At 46.4% G+C, this 5,868-nt stretch overlaps 1 long non-coding RNA gene across 1 annotated transcript in view; it reads right to left on the minus strand.

Annotated features, from left to right (window-relative positions):
- LOC109305709 overlaps positions 1-5,868 on the minus strand; it is a 19,040-nt gene that overhangs the window by 12,286 nt on the left and 886 nt on the right. Inside the window, exon 2 of the long non-coding RNA XR_002099676.1 lies at positions 5,256-5,265. This is a non-coding gene — a long non-coding RNA (uncharacterized LOC109305709). The remainder of the gene's footprint in view (positions 1-5,255; positions 5,266-5,868) is intronic.

Genomic DNA, 5,868 nt, shown 5'->3' on the forward strand with positions numbered 1-5,868 from the left:
TACACACATACACACACACACACATTTGGAATGGAGTTTAAATTACCTTTTTAAGAAATGAATAGATATTTTCCCCTCTGACTGGCCTGATAATTTGGGGTTTGTTCAGACATTACATTTAGATCAGCCTAGCTAGCTAGGCTTGAATCTGACTGCTGATCTGTACAGATGTTCAGGGAGATTAGATCAGTTTGATCTAACTTAGTCCACCTGAGGAAATGAATGTGTCAGATTGGGAATGGGTTAGCCTGATCTAACAAACACCTGTACACATTTGGAGTGCAGCCCTAAGGCTGAGAAAGCTCAGCCACTCATTCTAGCCCCAGGACTGCACTCTTTCTAATCCCTCCCCCGCCCCCCTTCTGACTGGCATATTTTTAGCCTGTGATTACCCTTCACTCCCAAACCGACAACCTGCCAATCCCCCTGAGGACCCACCTGCCCCCCCCACTCCACAATCCTGCCTGACCTTCCCCCACAACCTAATTTACTTAGATCAGGTTCCCAACACAATTCCTGGCATTACCAAATGTGTGCACCATCTGGACCGGGTCTACAAGTATGCAGCTTAAGGTAAGCTGTGTGATCATAGCTCAGATACCACAGACATGTGCATGGACCCATGAAGAATGCATTCACAAGCAGTTTCCTCACCTGCAGAACTGGGTTGCTCAATAAGAACTTTCTTTTGCATTTTAGACTCTTTCTTTGATCATATCTATTCTATAATTATTAGTAAAAAACAAGTGATATATATATGTCTTCAGTGGCTTAAGTCATTGCAAATGTATTTAAAACTAATGTACATCAAACTAGATTATTAAATAGTATAGTTACAGTTAATCTTGCATAATGTACAAGCTCTTTAAAATATTGACCTTTTTTCCTGTGACATTTTCATCTTTTATTTTGTTAAAGGTTTAAGGACTAGCTGATGCTATGACTGTAATGGACATTTTCAAGCAAGGGGTGAATGGTTCTGTTCCTGTTTGTCACCAGTTATAGTAATATTAGCGCATCTGGTATAAGCAGACAGATGAGCTCTGCTTATGATCTTGAAAAGACATGTAATCCAGCCTCCTTTGTCTTAGCAGTTGGAAAATAACAAAAGTAAAAATCCATAAATATTTATTTTCAACCCTGAAGAGGTATGACTAAAAGGAGACAAAAAATATATCTCTTATGTAAGAAGACTTCGTCTTTCCATGGACACGTTTCAGAAAAGATCCACTTTTCAGAAAAGAGTCAATGTTTTTAGCTACTCAGCAATATTGGTCTATGTGTGATAGAGTGAGTGTCCATTAAAGCTGAGACCCAACCAAGGTTAAGATTCCAGCATAATATTAGCCAATTTATTCTTGCCAGGTCTAATACATGTCTTGTCATTTTTACTGAAGGTCTCCAAAGAGGTCTAACAGTGTGAAAAATAGTTGGCTGTCCCGTGCAAAAGAAGGTAATCCATCAGAGCTATGTCTGGGCTGTGTCTTACTCTGAAATCTGATTGTAAAATATCCAGGTAACTGGAGTTTTGCAGATATTTCAGGATCTTGGTTCCAACATTGCCTTGTCAAGAAAATTGAGGTTGGAAATAGAGTAGTAACAGGCAAGTCTGTTGATGTCAAATGCAGGTTTCTCCAAAGAGTGTTCATTATCAGCAGGAGAAAACATAATTCTGTTATACAGGTGGAGGGCCAAACATTTCTCATAATTTTTAGGCTTCTGGAAGCATTTATCTGACTGTTGCAGAGTAAGAGATTTGGCGAGATGGGAACCCAGGAAGGGTGGCTGTGCCTTAAGGAACTGATGAGAAGGAGATGATCCCGATGCAGGGAAAAAGGGGGAAAGGGGTCAAGAGGCTTCCTTGGCTGACCAGAGAAATCCAGAGCAGCCTAAGGGCAAAAAGGGGGGTATATAAGCAGTGGAAACGGGGAGAAATTACTAAAGAGGAGTATGCCTCCTCAGCTGGCAGTTGTAGGGAGGCAGGTAGAAAGGCCAAAGCTACCATGGAGCTGAGGATGGCATCCCAAGTTAAGGATAACAAAAAATTGTTTTTTAGATATATAGGGAGTAAAAGGAAGGCCCAGGGTGGTATAGGACCACTACTGAATGGGCAAAAGCAATTGGTGATAGACAGGGGGGACAAGGCTGAACTCCTCAATGAGTTCTTTGCCTCAGTGTTCCTAAACGAGGAGCAAAACAAGTCTCACAATGGGATTGTAGAGAGAACAACAGGGCACCAGACCACCAAGCATTGACCCTGACATGGTGCAGAGTCACTTGGATTGCGTTTAAGTCAGCAGGCCTGGATGAGCTCCATCCGAGGGTACTGAAGGCACTGGCTGATGTTATTGCACAAGCACTGGCAAGAATATTTGAGCACTCATGGACACAGACCACGTCCTAGAGGACTGGAAAAAGGCCAGTGTGGTCCCTATTTTCAAGAAGGGGAGGAAGGAGGATTCAGGCAACTACAGGCCTGTCAGTTTCACCTCCGTTCTCGGAAAAGTCTTTGAAAAGATTATTAAGGCTCATGTATGTGAAAGCCTAGCAGGAAAAAATATGCTGAGGGGAAACCAGCATGGGTTTGTAGCAAGTAGATCATGCCTTACTTATCTAGTCTCTTTTTACAAAACACCTGGATGCAGGAGCCGGGGTAGAGATCATTTACTTAGACTTCAGGAATGCCTTTGATATGGTATCCTACCCCATACTGGTAAAAAATTAAGAGGCTGTGACTTGGATGATTACGCAGTCCAGTGGGTGGCAAATTGGCTAGAGGGTCATACCCAGAGAGTGGAAGTAGATGGGTTGATATCAACCTGGAAGGATGTGGGCAGTGGGGTCCCACAGGGCTTGGTCCTTGGACCAATACTCTTCAACGTTTTCATCACTGACTTGCACAAGGGAGTGAAGTGTATTCTGTCCAAGTTTATGATGATAAAAAACTGTGGGGAGAAGTGGACACATCAGAAGGCAGGGAACAACTACAGGCAGACCTGGACAGGTTGGACAAATGGGCAGAAAACAATAGAATTCTATTTAACGAGGAAGAATGCAAAGTGCTGCACCTAGGGAGGAAAAATGTCCAGCACACCTACTGCCTAGGAAATGACTTGCTCGACAGCACGGAAGTAGAAAGGGATCTCGGAGTCCTAGTGGACTCCAAGATGAACATGAGTTGTCAGCGTGACAAAGTCATCAGCAAAACTAACTGCACTTTATCATGCATCAGCAGACAAACAGAACCAAGGAGGTAATACTTCCCCTCTATTGGGTGCTGGTCAGACCACAGTTGGAACACTGCATGCAGTTTGGGGGGCCATACTTTAAGAGAGATATGGATAACCTGGAGAGGGTCCAGAGAAGGGCCACTCATATAGTTAAGAGTTTGTAGGCCTTACGAGGAGAGACTAGGGCACCTGGACCTCTTCAGCCTCCGCATGAGAAGGTTGAGAGGCAACCTTGTGGCTTCCTATAAATTCATCATGGCGGCACAGAAGAGAATTGGTGAGGCTCTACTCACCAAGGCACCCTGGTAGGCTTTCAAGGGAGGTGGTTCTCTTCCCTACCCTGGGGGTCTTCAAGAGGAGGTTAGATAGGCATCTGCTGGGGTCATCTGAACCCAGAACACTTTCTTGCCTATGCAGTGGGTTGGACTCGATGATCTATTGAGGTCCCTTCCGACCCTAACATCTATGAATCTATGGGGGACTCATGTTGTGCATTGTAGATTATTCTTTCATTCCCATTCCATCTCTGTTTCTGCATGAAACCTCAAAGGAGGGATTCTGTTAACAAAAATAAAAAAGGCCTGAATGCTTACAGAAGAAAAATATTTCAACATTTTATTTACTCTCTCAGATATTTATGTTTAGGTACAAGGTGTATCAGGCTTTTCAGATAATTGTTAACAATCTTTGTGTTAGTGTGCGTCTTTAAATGACAGAATTGATGCTTTAGGCCTCATATAGGAAGACATAATAATAAAATAATCCCAAAAGTTGGTCTTTTTAGCATACTGGATTTTAGTTTTAAATGTCTCATAGAAGTTCCTGGGATTTGTGCACACAAATGCCATCATCCCTGCTGAAGCCCGTGTTACCAGCATAGGATCAGTGATCCTCAAGCATCAACTTCACTGTGTGAGCATACCCAACTGTTGACTCCAAAACAAGTACTCTACTCCCATCTGAGTGGCAGCCTGAGATCTCATGTTAGCCCGAGGAAAAAAGCCAGAGGACATAGTGAAGTCATACCTCAAGAAAATGGACACCAACATCAAGAGCTGAGAGGGAGCTGACTACTAACCACCTTCATTAGTGCCACGAGCTCAAACAAGCAGCAGCTCACCTTGAGGTAGAACATCTTGGCCTTGAAGCAGAGAAGAAAGAGCAGAGGAAGGAAAAGGAGAGGAATTCTGACCTGTAGCCTACTCTGCAGAAAGACCTGCAACTTCTGTGGATGGATCCGCAGCTCAAGGATTGGACCCATAAGTCGCCTCAAAACCTATCAATGAGCCATGGTAGAGATCATTCTTGAACTGAGGGACTACTGATGAAGAGCTTCTGAAAGTGTTCTTTGTGGGATGAATTTAAATTAGCTATGGCTAAATCACTAGACTTGTGTGAATAGGGATGTATTCAATTTGGATTCAGATTTGGCTGATTCAGAGGACAGTGATTCAATTCAGAGATTCAGATCACTGTCCTGAATTGATTCAGCTGAATAGCTTTGGAAGATTCGGTGCTGATTTGGAGAGATTCACTGATTTGGATTGGCCAGGAGACACAGGGTCAGTCAGGTGGTGGCAGGTTCTCCCGCTGCTTTTTCAGCTGTGCCTGCCTGTCCCTGGAGAAGCCCCCATGGCTGCCTTGCCCAGACCCATCCCCTGCCCAGCCCCAGCCTACCCCCAACACTTAAAAAAAAAACAGCTCTGCACTCACTGGCTGTAGAAGCGGCAATTGGGGCCTCTGGGCACTTGTGGCAGAGCACCCCCTGCCCCCAGTACAGCATGGGGTAGTGGAAGGCTGCAGGGATGCCCCACCCCCGGCACCTACGTGGCAGCTGCCCCATGGCATGGGTGCAGCGTGGCTTGGAAGGGCATTGGATGCTGCCTGGGAGCTGGGGCTGAGCGCTGCTGGGCTCCAGCTGGCGCATAGAGCTACCCCAGCTCCCAGGTGAATCAAACAGGAATCTGAGGAATTTAACTGGGAGCCTTGGAATTGGGGGAATGTTCAGGTCTCTCCCAGTTTGACTCCCCCACTCCTTGATCTTTCTGCCGGCTCTTCCTGGGAGTCACGGGCCCCCAGATGATGCGGGATGACAGCAGGCTGCCACTGCCAGCTGAGATGGTGACTCTAGGCTATTTCCCAGCCAGCAGCAGCAGGCTGCTGAAACCCTGCATGCAGTCAGGGGCTGGGCCTCCTGGGAAGAGCTGGGGGAATGATCAGAGAGCTGGGGAGTTGAACTGGGAGCTCCAGCCAACAGGTGGAACTGCTCCAGCTCCCAGACGGTGCACAGCGCCCTGCCAAGCCACGATGCACCCACATCATGGGGTAGCTGCTGCACAGGTGCCAGGGAAGGGGATCCCCTGTGTCCTATGCTGGGTGATTCTCTGTCACGAGCACCCAGAGGCCCCAATTGCATGCTGCTACAGCCGGTGAGTGTGGGGCTTTTATTAATTTTTTTTTTAAGTGCCTGGAGGCTGGGTGAGGGATGGAGCTGGGCAAGGTGGCCACTGGGGCTTCTCTCATGGCTCCGCTGGCTGTTCCTGCCTCTTCCTGGGTGTAGAGGGAGCTACGGGGGATATTCCCTGCTGTTCCTTGCTCCCTTCCACATGGAGTGAGCCACATCTGCATTCCTCCCCCC

The sequence above is a fragment of the Crocodylus porosus genome, unplaced genomic scaffold (assembly GCF_001723895.1).
Source record: "Crocodylus porosus isolate Cpor-Errol unplaced genomic scaffold, CroPor_comp1, whole genome shotgun sequence".
Lineage (NCBI taxonomy): Eukaryota > Metazoa > Chordata > Crocodylia > Crocodylidae > Crocodylus > Crocodylus porosus.